Source organism: Artibeus jamaicensis, unplaced genomic scaffold (assembly GCF_021234435.1).
Source record: "Artibeus jamaicensis isolate MK-2021 breed Jamaican fruit bat unplaced genomic scaffold, CSHL_Jam_final contig_354, whole genome shotgun sequence".
NCBI lineage: Eukaryota > Metazoa > Chordata > Mammalia > Chiroptera > Phyllostomidae > Artibeus > Artibeus jamaicensis.
This window is the reverse complement of record NW_026521803.1, coordinates 26,887,703-26,904,072: the sequence shown is the minus strand read 5'-3', so window position 1 is coordinate 26,904,072 and position 16,370 is coordinate 26,887,703. Positions and strand designations below refer to the sequence as shown.

Sequence of the window (16,370 nt, the reverse complement as noted above, 5' to 3'; positions counted from 1 at the left end):
TGGAGAGTGGACTGCCTGAGGGAGCATCCCTAGGCCCTGGTAAGATCCATCTAGAAGCAGGGAAGGTGGTATAAATAAGAAGACACTGGGCAAGCTATCTCTGCAGGAAGCAGTCTATCGGAGAGGCAGGTTGTGAAGATAGATTCAGTACCAATCAGTCTTACAACAGCCAATCTCTTCTTTCTTCTGGGAAGAAGTCAAGGCTAAATCAATGTGTATACATACACATGTGTGTCATACAGGGCGCCTGCACGTGAAAGAGACTTTCTGCTGAATGGTATCAGGGCTGGGCCCCAGCCTTGTAAACGTCCTGCAGAATAGCTGGTTCAGAACAAGCTTGTCTCCGTCAAATGTGAGTCAGAATTCAAAAGAAACTATCAGAAGAGCTCTACAAAGATACTGCAAGAAAAGAAGGTAATGATTAGAGAAAACAAATAGACAAAGAACACATAACCAGATTGTGTTGCCATAGAGCCAAAGGAAACTGCCAAGCAAATTAGCATAGACAACAACAACAAAACCCTTGATAAAAAAGATCACTTATATAAAATAAGAGCTCAAGGAAGAAATGTCGAGACAACTGAAACAGACAAAAATGAGCTACAGGAGCTCAGAAAAGAAGTCGGGGGCACATAATATCATCATAGAAATTAGGGAGTCATTAGAGGCAAAAAAAGTTAAACAAACATTGCTCAAAAGAAGTGGGTTTAAGAACAGGACTAATACAGTGAGCCCAACTAAATGGAAATGAATAGTTTAAAGGGCTGTATAAAGAACATGATAGCTATACTATCAGAGAGATGCAAATTAAAACCACAATGAGATACCACTTTACACCAGTCAGGATGGCTATCATAAACAAAGCAACAAACAACAAATGCTGGAGAGGTTGTGGGGAAAAGGGGTCCTTAGTTCACTATTGGTGGGATTGCAGACTAGTACAACCATTATGGAAAACAGTATGGAATTGTCTCAGAAAAATAAAAATCAACTTGCCTTTTGACCCAGCAATTCCACTGCTAGGATTATATCCTAAGAATCCTAAAACATCAATATCAAAGAACCTATTCACCACAATGTTCATAGCAGCACAATTTATAATAGCCAAGAGTTGGAAGCAACCTAGGTGCCCGTCAGTAAATGAATGGATCAAAAAATTGTGGTACATATACACAATGGAATTCTATGCAGCAGAGAGAAAGAAGGAGCTACTACCCTTTGCAACAACATGGATGGAACTGGAAAGCATTATGCTGAGTGAAATAGGCCAGGTGTTGAAAGACAAATACCATACAATCTCACCTTTAACAGGAAGCTAAACAACAAAACAATCAAGCAAGCAGAATAAAAACCAAGACACTGAAATGGAGAACCAGGGGACAGTGACCAGAGGGGAGAGGGAAGGGAACTTAAGGGGGAAAAAGGGGGAGAGATTTGGAGGAACAAATATGAAGGACATAGGGACGAGAACTAAGGGGGGTGGAAATGGGAGGGAGGTGGGGAGCACGGGGCGGGGTGGGGGGCTGGGATGGGAGAAATAGACAAAAAACTGTACTTGAAAAATAACTAAATAAAATTATTTAAAAAAAAGAACATGATAAATATGGAAATGAAATGGATTCGATAGACATATGTGTAGGCACAAATAGACCAAGCCATACTTGATGAGGAGTGCTGGAAAAAAAAAGTAGAATAGAAAATGTATCTGGAGAAATATAATTATAAAGCATTTTCCAGAAATAAGATATTTAAGTCTACATACAAAGCAAAACCAAAACATAAACTATCTTAGAAAAAGTTGAGATAGAACTACCCATCCGAAAGGTAGAAAAAGATCCTTTTACCATCCCCAAACACAAAAACAAAAATAAACAATATAAAACTAACCCCAACCCCAAATTTGTTTTCTAAACAGGAAAATGAGGTTGGTTTCAGAGTTTTCCACAGTAACATGCTATGTCAGAAGACAGGGGAACCATGCTTATAAAACCTCACTAAGAATTAAATAAAAACATCTAAAAATTTCATGCTTAAACTTTTGTTTAAGTACTCATGCTGCACTCAACACCGAATAACCCAGAAAATGTGGTTACCAGAATCTCGTCTGGAATAAAGCAGAGGCGGAACTTTAACCAACCGGTAGAGAATGGAAACACTATGGCAGAAAGAGTGCTGCTGAGTTTTTAACAATTTATTTGGGGGTTAAGACAAAAAAACCCCCCAAACTATTGCAATTATGGCTAGATAAAAGAATATAAAGTGCAATAAACTATTAAAACATGAATTATGCAGAAACTAACAAAATTTGCCAGGGAAGGGTAGAGAGAAGGTGGGAGGTAGCCATGAGTCAAAAGTTACCACTAAGGGCTAATGAACCAAGGAATGAAAAAAAAGTGTATTAAAATTATAAAGTTAAGTTTGGCAGAATTATTGTAACATTATCATCATTATCACCACCACCATTTTCATAACCATCAACTAAAAGTGGGTAAAATAAAAAATGAGGGGAGGGAGAATGAACGTAAATGATGTAGGTAAGTTTTATCATCTTGCAGAGCTACAAAAGATGTAGAGAATTAAGTATATTATTCAGTATTATAAGGGTAAGCACTTCCAGAATGAAAAATATTAAAACTTTCTAAACTATCCCTATGAACTCCCATATATACCAAATTAAAAACAAAAGAAAGCATGGACCATAAAGTGAAATAAAAGCAGAAAGCACGTGGTGTTAAGACTAAGTCCAAGCAAATCTACTGTATCAAAAAATTAAAAAAGTAAAAATGTATCAGTAAAAAGAAATAGACTCTCAGCTTAAATTACAAAGCAAAACAAACAACAATTTTGTGTTGTGTATAAGAGACACAAAAGAAAGTAACCGGGAAGCTGAACATAAAAGGATGGCCAGAGGCTGACCCAGCAAAGGCAAACAAGCACAAAAAACAGAAGCGGGAGAGTCAGTGTCAGACACACATGACCCAAGGTTGAACTCAGGGCACAAAATGGTAAACGGCACAAAGATAGGAACTTGACTGCAATCTACAATGATATTATAAATATGGGTATTTATGCACCCCAAAATATAGCAATAACATTTATTAAGCTGAAAGGCGGCACATATAAAAATAAAGGCAGAGGCATGACTAGTAAGAGACAAATCAATTCCCTCTGTTCGAAATAATCGGAGAATGCTTCAGTCATATTACACTTCATTTTAGGATTATCAATACTTTCTTACTCCCTGTATTTGTACAAACAGCTACAGGAAAAATCTGACAGTGTCTCACCCTTGCTGTAAAGCCTTCTATAGCTCTCCATACCTGCTGCATAAGTTCTTGGGCAATCTGGCCCCTGACTAGTGGCCCAGCCTTCTCCCATTCCCTGTGTTGAGTGACACTCCCAGAGCTGGGGGATTCTCTTCCACACCTCCTTGTCTTGTTTAGTGCTGTTTCCTCTCTGTATGCGCCTTACTCCCCAACACCAGGTGGATGTAACCATTAAATCTTCATGGACATGTCACTTTTCTTGGAAGCCTTATTTGTCTCCAACCCTGCCAGCCACAGGACGCTGTTAGTACACGCTTACGCCTCCCAGTAACTAACCCAGTTCTTTAGGATTGAGGCCTCTGTGTTATCTCTCTCTACTCCACAAGTCCCCTCATTCCCCACATGAAATTAGGTACTCAGTCCTGCCATCTCTTCCCCTATTTCTGGAAATATTTTTCAGTCCTTCGGTACCACGTAACCACTGCCCCCTGCATCCCCAAACTCCTTTTCTCTGAGTATCTTGCCACCAACCTCACACTCTCCTGTTGATGTGACACTCAGCACCTGCAATCCACCTTCTCAAAACACCACTTGGTCAAGCCAGCTTCTTTGCTCCAAGGTCTCTGGTGCACTTTATTTCCTTTCTGATCAGTTCCTTCATCTGGTGTCAAGGCTTTCTGCAACAGACATAATTCCCCTTCCAAAATGACTCTCCGCCCCCATCTGATTCACTCTTCTATCCACATTGATAATCCCTGCAGCCATGCCATGCACACATACCATCACTATGGCCATCCTGACCTGCTCCGTAACTATGTTCCCTGTGTCCTCTCTCAGTTTCTCTGCCTCCCTAACTAGAGAGAACCAGCAGGGACACCCCCCCCCCCCCCCGGCCCACCAGCCCATGGAGCTCTACTCCGAGCTCTTTAGACTTTTATTATCAACTCCCCAGCGTGGCTTTTATCATAATCCATGCTCTGAGTTGCACTTACTTGTACGTGCTTATCTCATTTGCTAGACAGTAAGCCTCGGGAACTCTTCTACTTCTACATTATCCTCAACATCTTTCAAGGGACTGGCACTGTAGTAGGTGCTCAGCAATCATATGCGATCTTTTTTAATTTAATTTTTTAATTTTTATTTTATTGATTATGCCATTACAGTTGTTCTATTCTCCTCTTCATTCCTCTCCACCCTGCACCCCCACCCCCACCATTCCCTCCTTCAGTTTATGACCATGTGTCTCAAGTTCTTTAGAGTCTGTATTTCCCCTACTATTCTTACCCTCCCCCTTATCTATTTTCGATCTACTGTCTATGCTACTTATTTTCTGTACCTTCTCCTCCCTTCTCCTTCTCCCACTCCCCTGTTGCTAATCCTCCATGTGATCTTCATTTCTATGGTTCCGCTGCTGATCTAGCTGTCCTCTTAGTTTGCTTTTGTTTTAGGTGTGGTTGTTAATAACTGTGAGTTTGCTGTCCTTTCACTGTTCATCTTTTTAATCTTCTTTTTCTTAGATAAGTCCCTTTAACATTTCATATAATAAGGGCTTGGTGATGATGAACTCCTTGAATTTAATCTCATCTGAGAAGCACTTTATCTGTCCTTCCATTCTAACTAAAAGTTTTGCTGGATAGAGTAATCTTGGTTATAAGTCTTTGGATTTCATGACTTGGAATACTTCTTTCCAGCCCCTTCCTGCCTGTAAGGTCTCTTTTGAGAAATCTGCTGACAGTCTGATGGGAACTCCTTTGTAGGTGACTGACCCCTTATCTCTTGCTGCTTCTAGGATTCTCTCCTTCATTTTGATCTTGGCTAATGTAATTACGATGTGCCTTGGTGTGCTCCTTCTTGGGTCCACCTTCTTTGGGACTCTCTGAGCTTCCTGGATTTCCTGGAAGTCTATTTCCTTTGCCAGATTGGGGAAATTCTCCTTTATTATTTGTTCAAATAACTTTTCTACTTGTTGCTCTTCCTCTTCTCCTTCTGGTACCCCTATAATTAGGATGTTGGAATGTTTAAAGATGTCCTGGAGATTCCCAAGCCTCTCCTCATTTTTTTGAATTCTTGTTTCTTCATATTTTCGTTTGGTCATTTTTTCCTTCCTTCTGGTTCACTCCCTTGATTTGAGTCCCAGTTTTCTTTCCATCACTATTGGTTTCCTGTGCAATTCCCTTCATTTCAATTAGTTTAGCCTTCATATGTTCCTCTAATTTGTGACTAAATTCAACCAGATCTGTGAGCATCCTGATGGCCAGTGTTTTGAACTGTGCATCTGAAAGTTTTGCTATTTCTTCGTCGCTTAGAGTTATGGGCTCTGGGGTTTTGAGATCTTCTTGAGCCATTTTTGGTCTGTTCGTGCCTGTTAAGTATGAGGAGCAGAGGCTCAGGTGTTCACCAGGGCAGGGCCGCCCAGGTCGCTGGTTTGTGATGCTGTATGTGGGGGTAGGGTCAGAGCGGGGAAATGGCGGCACCCTCTGCTGCCTCTGGCCACTGGGGCCTGCTTGGTCCCATCTCACTGCCCATTCCCTCGCCAGTCTATCTGCACAGGAATGTGTGACCACAGTCAATCTGCTGCCCTGCGCCCTCACTGGGTCTGCCGGTCACTCACTGGGTCACACACTGGGTCTGCCCGTTGCAACCCCACACCTGGGATCCTCGCGCCTGAGTCCGTCTGACCGAGTTTTCCTGTGCAATCTCGCTCTGCCAGCTGCTGGTTTCACCCCTCTTACTGGTCAGGCTGAAGAATTCGTTGTTATCAGACTTCCAAAAAGTTCAATTTTCTGTGTTCTGGCTGTGTTTTCTGTTGCTAATATTTTGTTGTCTCTAAACTTGGTTGTGTGAGAAAGCACGGCGTATCCACCTATGCCTCCATCTTGGCGGAAGTCCCCATATGCGATCTTTAAAATACGCGGAATCATTTGCTTCCATTGAGTTAGCAGGATACCAGCTCACCTAAGTCGCGAATCTTCAACAGCCTCCTTCACTGCCTCCTCCCTTCCAGGAAGATAATGACCCGATTTCTGTCATTTTCTAATTACTCACCTAACCTAATTAATTATAAGAGAGTTGCTTAATTTTTAAAAAGCTGCTTTTCTATTCATCACCTCCGTGGCCCCTCACATGATACCGTGATGTGTGCGTGGTGGGGATTGTCTGCTCATTTTGTAAGTGGGGAGTTACAGTCAGTGTGTCTCGGGCATACATGAGGCCAGGCCCCCAGCTTCTGCTTCTAGTCCAATGCTCTTTACATCAGAGCAAGCTGTGTCTCTTCTCCAAGTTTCTAGAACTTCTCTCTGGAAGTATAAATGTGTGGTTTTAAGGCATTGATTTTTTTGTTAAAATTTCTTCTTATTTGGCTTTTGATTTCTCCTTCCTGGTGAAGATACTGTCCTCTCTCCTGATGGTAAGCACTCTTTTTCTTTTCTGAGTGATGTCCCCACTCAGTCCCCCTTTGGTTCTCTTCACTTGAGTTTCCACTTAGGCCTCCCCCCCCCCCCCCCACCTCCCTGAGAACCATTCTGGCTTAATGCCTCCTGCCTCCTTTCAAATTGCTCCTGTTCCTCAGTCCGGAGTTTCCTGCAGGGCAGCCCTAGTCGCTAATGAAGAGCCTCTAGCTGAAGACACTGCTCCTGACCTAGTCTGCTGGTCTTGCTGGGAGGTGGGGGTGGGGCTAGTACAGGAAGTCACAGTCCCTCCGTGACTCTCGGCTCAGAGGAAGGGGGTGTGGCTAACGCAGCTCCGTCAAGCCCTTCAACTGGCTGGCACCTGATTGTGTTTTAAATGACCCCACTCCCTTCCATCCCAACACTGTATCTTTTAAGTAATCCACTTTATCTTCCTCCAGGAGAGCTCATTCATATCGTGTGTTTTCCTTCTCCAAATTGTTCAATGGTATCACTTTATAATTTGCAGGGGTAGAAAGAGTAATATTGAGGCCCCCAGACATAATAGAGTAGGAGTGACCTTTTATTATGCATTTTGGAGAAATGCTGGGGAACCACTCAGCATAACTGTCCATTAAGTAAAGTGGGTTTTAAGTTGTCTCAATCCTAGTAGCAGTTATTTATTATTCCTCCGCCCTGTTTCTACTAGCCATGGAGGGAAATAGGTAACTCAGCTTGGGTGCAGTGTAGAAACTCACCTTTTTCGCTAGCAGAATGGCCCAAGGGGTGGGCATGTTTCCCAAGCTCAGCCAGCCCGAGTCGTTTCCTAGGAGTTTCAAAAAGCAGGGGGAAAAGAGGGCCAACTTTCCCATCTGGCTATTAAACTGTCAGGATAGGAAGCTTAGGGGCTGGTGGCAAATCCTCTGCAACTGCCGATTTGAGGAAAGGACATACCATCCACAGAGAAATGTAAATGAAGATTGAGGGATGGATGGTGTGAAAATCCCCAGTTCTAGTTACTCGTGAGGCCCGGTTCCATCCCTGGTTTTCCAGGAGTTTGGCTACATATGCCTATAAATCACCCTTTATTGCTTAAGCCAGTTTAATGTGGTAATTGCAACCAAGAGAGTCCCCACTAATATAGCCACTTGGTCTGTGACTTCTCCCATCACAGGTCCCAGATGCCCCTGCACTGTCCCTCAGCTGCCCAAGACCAGGTGTTTCTACACAGCAGCACTGCGGGCTCTTGGTTCTTGCTTGCTCTGGAACCCTAAATGTCCCTTCCAGATGGACACAGTCTCATCACTGGTGGATAAGGAATAAAATGCATGTGTCCCTGCAAGAATTAGAGCTCCACGAGGCAGGGAACTCTGCCTGCCTTGTTTGCAGTTGTGGCCATCTGTCTGGACAGGCCCAGGCGCAGAGTGGAAGCCTGATGGATATTTGTTGAATGAAAGAGTCAGTGAGTATCACCATTCATTCATTCACAGCACCTCACAGAGGGCTGAGGTGCCTATCTTTTTTCTTCTCAGAAGTCTTCAGTCACTGCCTCCACTACATCCTGAATTTAACCCTCTCCTCAGTCCAACCTCAACCTACCAGTCTAGCTTTGTCTCTTACAGCTCTCTACCTGGTCAAAGAAACTCCCAGTGTGAACTAGAACCTGACTGTGGCCTATTTCTGCAGCCTCTGTGACTTTGCTCAGGCAGTTCCATCCCTCTGGAAGGTACTTTCTCCCTGCCCTTCACGACTTCACCTTTTGAACTTATGCCATGTGGTGGGCCTGTCCCTCCCATCCAGAATGGATCTCATGCTCTGCTGGACCCTCAGTGTACATCTTTCAGTCTTTAGCCTTCAGCCTTCACCACAGTATGAATGAGAGGTACCTGCCATCTCTCCCCTAGTAGCTCCAGGCTCCCTGGGTGCAGCGCTCCTGTCTCTCTGTCTTTGTTCATTACTTTTTCCTTCTGTCTCCCTCTTGGAAAAGAGGGAGACACCCACCACCACACTTTCCAATAACCAGGCCCTAGTAGAGTCTCACACAAAGTGGATGTCTGGTGAATATCATCATGTGGTACAAGGCTCTGTCTGCACGAGTGCCAAACAGTAAACCCTGGCCCAACTGTGACAAGCCCGTGGAAGCTGCTTGTGTGGCTTCTCTGCAAAGTGGGGCTAATAAACTCTAGGTTGCAACGGGGTATGGTTGGTAAAACACATGGCTTATGCAAAGGGCTTACTTAGCCTAATTCCTGGCACTAAATTAGGTGCTTGGTAATGTTGTCGGTGACTGTTATTGATAGGTCTTAGGTACCTAGACAGCCAAGAGGACATTTTTCTTCCCATTTCCCATCCACGGAGGCTTCTGACATTTACAACCTGACAATTACCTGCATTTCATACCTTGCCTGTGGCTTCCCACACACCTAACCCCTTCAAGGGTCCTCCCTGTATGGCTACCTCCCACCCCAGTCGGCCAAGCAGCCATTAGAGTCCACCCCTGACCATGGCTGGCCCACCTTCTGGGCCAGCAGAGGAGGGAAGGAAAGGTCAGCCCCACCCATTCACTGCCCTGCCTGAGCCTGAAAGAGATGGGACAAAACCAGGTGTGAGGCAAGCCTGACTGCTTTCACTAAACGTCCTTTGCCACCAGAGTGGCCAACAATGAGGCCCGTGAAGAAATGGACCTGGTTTGGGTGCTTCTTCTATTTTCCCCTCTGAGCACACATGCAGCAGGGTCTGGAAGGGCTGCTTCTCTCGCCACACTCCACATAGCTCCTGAGGCTAACGATGGCCGAAGCTCCAAGACAGAGAACACGCGGTCTTTTCCTCTCCTTTCACGCCCCCGTTTCTGGCTCCCTTCCCTCTGTCCTGGTCCACAAACCTGGTTGTCTTTTTTTCTCTCTTTCGCTCTGTGATCCCCATCTCTTCCTTTCCTGTTGTTTCTCTAGCTGCCGCTTCATTGTCTGTGTCCGCCCGTCTCCCTCATCTGATTCTCCCTGCTCTCCTCCCGCCCTCTGCCTTCTCCCCACCTCCTGATGCATTTGGGCTCCCAGCATTCCTTCTCACTGCCGTGACGCTGCAGCGGGGAACAGGGGACGGTCTATCTGTCAGACATAGGCTCCGCCAACCTCGACCACCTCTCTCCCGCTGCTGGCAATTATCTGGAGGTTGGCACGGGGCCCGGAAACTGCCGCGTGTACCACCCCGTGGCTCAGGGCCTGCTCCTTCACGCCAGCCCCCTTGGAGGATGGCTTGGTGCCGTGCCCAGGATGTGACAACCTGCAAAGGTCACACACACTTCAAAAAAGATGGACTGTGCTACGAGTGGAATTGACATTGGGCAGACTTGCAAATGTCCCTCCAGACTTTCTAGCATTTTATAGAGGTGAGGAATGAGCAGCCAAAAATAGAAATTGTGAACGGCACACAGCACCCCCAACACACACACACACACACACACACACCCCTTAGCGTTGCATCCCTCCAAATGTAATTTTTTTCTTTTTAAAAAGGTAACATTTGAAACTACTTTACTTAAAATATTATAGCTAATTCACCCACACAACTTCACTGAAAGTTGACAGTGTACCTGGTACCTCCAGGCTGAGAACTGACCTTACATTTATAGGATGCTGTGCAGTTTGGTAAACTGAGTCACAGCTGTGACCTAACACTGTCACTCAGAAGCTAATAGGGTTTTACAGCTGAAGGGGACCTGTGAGGTGATTTAAACCCAGCCCTTTATTTTGGAGCTGGGAATTCTGAGGTCCCAAGAGGCTGACAAAATCACTCCAAGTCAGCTCATGGGTTGGTAGGACAGGCCAGGCAGGAACCCAGGTTTTCAGGCCACTGAAAAAGTGCACCCCCCTTCCCCTGTTGGGTAGGCATGGTGAGAAAACTCATCTTCCAGGAGGACACGTGGTTTTCTGCCCAGGTCACTGGGTTACTAGGTCTTAGAGTTTCAATGCTTTCTCGTAGCTCGTTTATTTAAAAATATGTCCTTTCAGCCAGTCAGCTAACCTCATGAGGCATCGTGGTAATCAGAGATACTGAGAAAAGGGCGGGCAGGGCTGATCCCTTTATGTTGATTTGAGCCTTTTCATCTAGTTCTGAGCGTGGAGGCTCTTTTCATCAATCCTGAAGCAAAATCCAGTCATGATGTGTTTACTCGTGGTCAACGGCCTTTGGCTGAGGGCTGGCTGTGTGTCATGTATTCATGACATGCCAGGGTGCCCTGGGCCTGCTGAGAGCATCCCACACCCTCTCTCTCAGGCACCTTCATGACCTGGGGTTTAGTGACTTGCTAGCCACTAGCTTTATAATAGGGATTTACCGACATGCCCTGTGGTGCCACCTCAGTCCCATGCAGAAAAGCCCAGAGGAAATAGCAGCAGGCAAAAAGAGTCATAGAACACCATACCAACCTGACTATGACCAAATCATGGCCTCACTTTTGGGTCAAGTGTAAAGTTGCAGATCAAATGGCCTTGGTTGTTCCCCATGGCCTTTAACAATACAATTTCCCTTTAACAATAAAAGCTGCCATTTGTTGAGCATCCACACTGCACCAGACACTGTTGGGGCCTTTGCTTGCACTGTCTCTCTGAGTCCTCACTGCCACCCTGTAGAGTCAGGCCCGCCGTCGCTGGCTGCTTCCCTAACGGAGGCTCAGGGAGGCCAAGGCTACAGGGCTGCTGGGTGAGGAAGCAGGTGTTGAATTCAGGCTTATTCACATTTTAAGTGTAGGACTGGGATTCAAAAGCTAAGCCACCTGCTTCCAAAGCTTTTCCACCACACTGCTCTCAAGAAAACACATGCTACCATTTCCGAAGCTTCCCTACTAAATAATTAAAACTCCAGAATGCTACCAGTCCTTAAAGTGATACATTCCAATTACCTGGAACAGCCACTGAGGCAGAACAGCCTCCCTGACCATCCTCTTCCTTGATTCCGTTTCAAACTGTCCATCTCCAGCCCTCAGGCTCTACTAGGCGATTCCTATCTCCTGCATGGCAGTTTCACGGGGGGGCCTAAAACTGGGGAATTGACTGCCCTGCGAGATGGCCTGCCAGACCCTCGTCTGCTCAGAATGCAGGATGAGACTTGCCGAGGACTCTGTGGAAACCAGGACCTGTTCCAGTGAGTCAGTGGACTCTAAAAGTCTGCACCTTCGGTGAGGTTTTATTTTCCCTTTCGACGCTATTATGGGGGACGGTTGAATAGGAAATTCCTTATAGTTCAACAGACTCCAGATTTATGGGGTAGTGTGAAAATATTTGCCCTGTGCTTGAAACTGCTGAAGAGGGAAAAAGAAATGTTGTTTTCTACAGATTTATGAAAACAGAAACATTGATTTGTTTTGCTTGGGGTTTGTCACTCTTTTAATGGTAACTTGATGTTTTCGGTGCTTTGAGAGAGCCATGAGTCTTGCCGGTAAGACGAGAGTCTGGGGAAATCGAGCAGTTCGTTTCCGGCCCTTTGTCCTTCACCCTCTGCAACCCCTGGGGATCCTTTTTAAGTCTCACCTGCAGCGATCCCAGCGTTCCGTGTGCCCACACACTGTCCCAGACAGGGAACAGTCTAGCATTAATTCATAGCAATTACGAAGCACTGATGGATCACAATTCCTTTTGGATTTTTTTGTTTCTTAGGAAATGCCAAGGATGAATAAATGCTATTCACCTAAGTACACTCTTTTTATCAAACGAGGTCATTTTAGGCACTTGTAAGAGAGATGAGCTCAGGTGGAATTGGGAGGCCTTTCTGTTGCCCTGCGTGTTGTTACTCAGGCAGTGGTGGGCTTTGCCGAAACGTGAGGCTGGCTCTGACCACAAACGTGGGTTTTGCTTCAGAACTGCCTCTTCATAGAGCCAACATTATTTGAGACACTTTGATCTCAAATATCTGTGTGAGGCTTCCTAGCAGAGTTGAGGAATAGGTCCCAGGGTCAAAAACACATTAGACTAGGTCCTTAAAAAAAAAAAGGATTAGTCCGGTGCTACCGAAGGATGGCTGAAAATACTGCTCCTGGCAGGGAGGAAGAAAGAGAAATGCAATTCTCTTTATAAATTGCTCAATTACATCCAAGCTAGGTGACTCCTGGAGATGACCCTGTCACTCAGATTCACTCTCACATTCTCCGATGTCCCTTAATGCAAAAAAAGTGTCTCCGAGAAGTGGCCACAGTAATCCCCTCCCAGTGAAATTTTCCCCAATGCAATAAAAACTTCTAGCCAACTCCGATTTACCTCTGCACGTTTGCTCAGCAACCATGGGCCACTGGGACCAGCAGGTTGTCAGTGCCGGGAATAATAAGAAACAGAACAACTTGGGAAGGGTGGAGCAGGAAATAGAAAATGAGTGGAAGCAAAGTGAGTGGAAGAGAGGGGTGTGTTTTGGGGGCCAGAAAAGATGAATGGGGGGAAATATCGGAGGACTCGGATGCCTCTGTGAGGAAGGCGGGAGGTGAAATCTGGTAAAAAGGATCAGGGCAGGTGCCTAGAGCCTCGACACTACAGGAAAAGGTTTGAGAAATATTCATTTGGCCTCCAAATAAATTAAATAAAAGCCAGCCAAAGCCTTTTCTCTCTCCAGCTCCCAAGTCACACAGTGAGACCCAGGAGGCAGGAGCCAATAAAATCTTAAAAACACCCAAGGATCAAGTCCACACATTCCAAATGCTTCTTAGAGCGCGTGTTTTCTGCAACAAAGCAAAATGAATTTACAAGTATCTCATTAAAGCTGCAGGGAGGGAAGTTTCTAGGGAGGGAGGGACGGTAAATGCAATTAATAGCACAGGACTCGTTGGTAACCATTATTACTAATTTAAGATATGTAAAATGTTATTCATATTTTCTTTACTCATGTATAATCTCAGTTGTTGGTTTGCATCAACTTCCTTAAGGCTTTCTTAGCTTTTTTTTTCATAGCCTAGACTTTCCAATTCTATTTTCCCCTAAGTTGGAACTTTCTCAAGGGGAAATTTTATTGTGTGTGGGTTTTAGGAAGAGTCAGGGAGGTCTTCTGAATCACAGATTCTGGGCTGGCCCTACCCCGAGGTGGAGTGAGCAACCCTGATGTGAACAGGTGGGGCAACACCCCAACAGAAAGACTTTGGTGAGGGGGTACAGCGTGGAGGCTGTGGTGGGAGAACAGGCGAAGCGTCAGTGTGTAGTGTGCGGAGTACCCTCACGGAGGATTCTCAGCCGTGGCCTTCACCTGTATACTTGTCTCTGGGGGCTGCCTGAAATGCGCCGTGTTGGTATCACCATTGGTTTAAAAAAACATTATTTCCTGTCCGATGAGAACATGGTTGAGAAGGTAATAGATCACTGATGTCTTCGTGCACATGGCCTCCCAATCCTTCAGAACCCAGTGGCTCTATCAGAACAGGTTTGGGTATTAAAGGAAGTTGGAAGAATATAGACTATAGAGCCCTGAACTAGTGACCAAATATGGTAGACTTGGGTGTGAGCACAGGAGGGCACTGGGGCCAGTGGGAAACAGCTGAGGGTGAGAGGAAAGAGACACAGTGAAGGGGAGGCTAAAGATGTGGGGGGCCAAATGCAACCATCTCCAGGTCTCTGCTGAATTCTTCAAGTTCAGTAATCTTGTAGCTGGGGCAGGAGAGGTCTTTACCACATATTCATAGTCCTTCTAGTGGGGAGCTTTTCCCTCAAAGTCATGATCAAAGCCACCCCCTGAAATGAGAGAGGTCATGGTGTGAGAGCTTCTAGCTTCCAAATCTGGTCCCCAAATATCAGAACTGGAAGGGGCTGTACATTCCCTGATTCCTGGATGTTTTCTGGGCAGCCTTCTACCAAGTGCAGGGTGAGGCTCCCGGGAAAAGAATGTTGCAAGTTGTGGTCCTGACCCTCCATGTGCTTTCAGTTCAGCCGCTCACCTCCCTGTTTTCCCAGTTGAGGGATGGGAGGCCCAGGTGGGAGGTGACACACAAAGTCACACAGCTTGATTGAGGTGGAGACGACGCACAGGGTATCACAAGATGGTCCTCAGTGTGGCCATGTGGAAAGCTCTCCAAAAGAAAAACAAAATCTCTCTGAAGAAGGGAGGTGAAGACACCATGAGGGCAGAGTGTTTATCCCTCTCTAGAGCACCTGGAAGTCAAATACACTGAAGTCCTGTGAAGGTGTGGATGGTGCTCAGAGAATGTGTGGTCACTGGTACCACTTCCCTGTGGAGCTTGGGAGAGGGCCCCCCTAAGGAGATGAATGGCAGGCTAGCTCCTACTGAGCTGGTACTCTGTTCATTGCTGGATGGAGTTTGCTGATCACTCTTATAGAATCACTTAGCTGACCTGCTGCACTGACAAACTAAGCGATCTCCAAAAGTCAACCCATGTCCAGAACCAGGGGCTGCGGATGGTCCTCCAATCTTGGATCTTCCTCTATCATATAGAGAGCACCTCATCACACTTGTCCTGTTTTACTGTCATATGTACCCCAAGGCATAGTTTTCTGTAACACAGTATTTTCACTTGCACTGAACGTTTTGTAGGTTTTAGAATTTTACCAGAACTACGCAAGGTCAGGAGACAGTGTCATTTCACACACCACCCAGATTTCCGGTCACATAACTACCCTGATTCTGCTGTCACCCCTCCGCAAGCTTGCGAGGGCAGTGGGCTCAGAGACTGTCCCGTGGCATGTACGGGTGCTCCTGGGCAAGTTAAAAATCTCTCTGGGTTGCAGCTTATTATTCTACAAAAAAAGGAGGTGGGCCTAGAAATATTGTAAGCTTTCTTCTAGTTCTAACTTAATTCCCCCACGTGGAACTGGCTGAGGTGTGGTTGAATTCAGGGCATGGCTAGTTAATCATTTCAAACACAATACCAGGAAGAGAGGATGACCATTTTGTTGGGGAGGGAAATGAAGAGAGTTGGTGGGGGGGCTGCCACAGCCCAAAGGGAAGGGCTTCTCTCTTCCTCAGAGTCACCCCCCTGACTGTGGTTCCCCACGCAGAAGCCGCAGGCCACCCTGGGTTTTGCTAGGATGCCAATTCCCCTTTCCTAATGTTCCGGGAAGAACATTTCATGGAACACAAATCACTGGTCCTTCATCCTGTGACAGCAAATGGAGACTAATGATCGAAACTGGGACTTAAGAGATGCTTTTACATTAGTGCCTGTTGCGGCAGATTTGTTCCAGAAAGCTCCTTTGGGCTGCTCAGTCCCCGGCCTGAAGGCTTCACCAGGGGACTGCAGGAGGGCAGACGGTAGGGCAGCAGGGCCCCCCCCTCCCCTGCCCAGGGCCAGGAGCTCTTCTGTGGCTGTCCCCTTTCATGGCCGAAGCCTTAAGCCCCCAGAGTAGGCTCTCTACAGCTTCCGCACACCCAGAGCAAACCTCAAACATTGCGTGAACTCTTCAGCACGTCTCTCAACACCATTCTCTCAGGGGAGCTTGCACACGCATGTCCTCAGCTCCCCCGCCACCTCTCCTGGGGACTTTCAATTCCTAATCCTCAGTTCCCCATTGGATAACATGGGAATCCAGGACAACCCTCCTCCTCCCACCACCAGGAAGTAGCTATTTTCATTAGCTCCACCTTACAGATGGGAAAATGAGGTGGAGTGAAGGAAAGAGACTTGGCCAAGGTCATGCAGATGGGAAGTGTCAAAGCCAGAGCTGGAACCCAGGCAATCCAGCTCCCCAGACTGTGCTCTTGACTATGTGCCTCTTCTGTCAATCACAATTTCCTG

The 16,370-nt window shown here is 46.1% G+C and overlaps 1 protein-coding gene across 6 annotated transcripts in view; it reads right to left on the bottom strand.

Moving 5' to 3' along the window:
* Nucleotides 1-16,370, bottom strand: part of LOC119063668 (urea transporter 2) — a 395,692-nt gene that overhangs the window by 171,558 nt on the left and 207,764 nt on the right. The window lies entirely within an intron of this gene.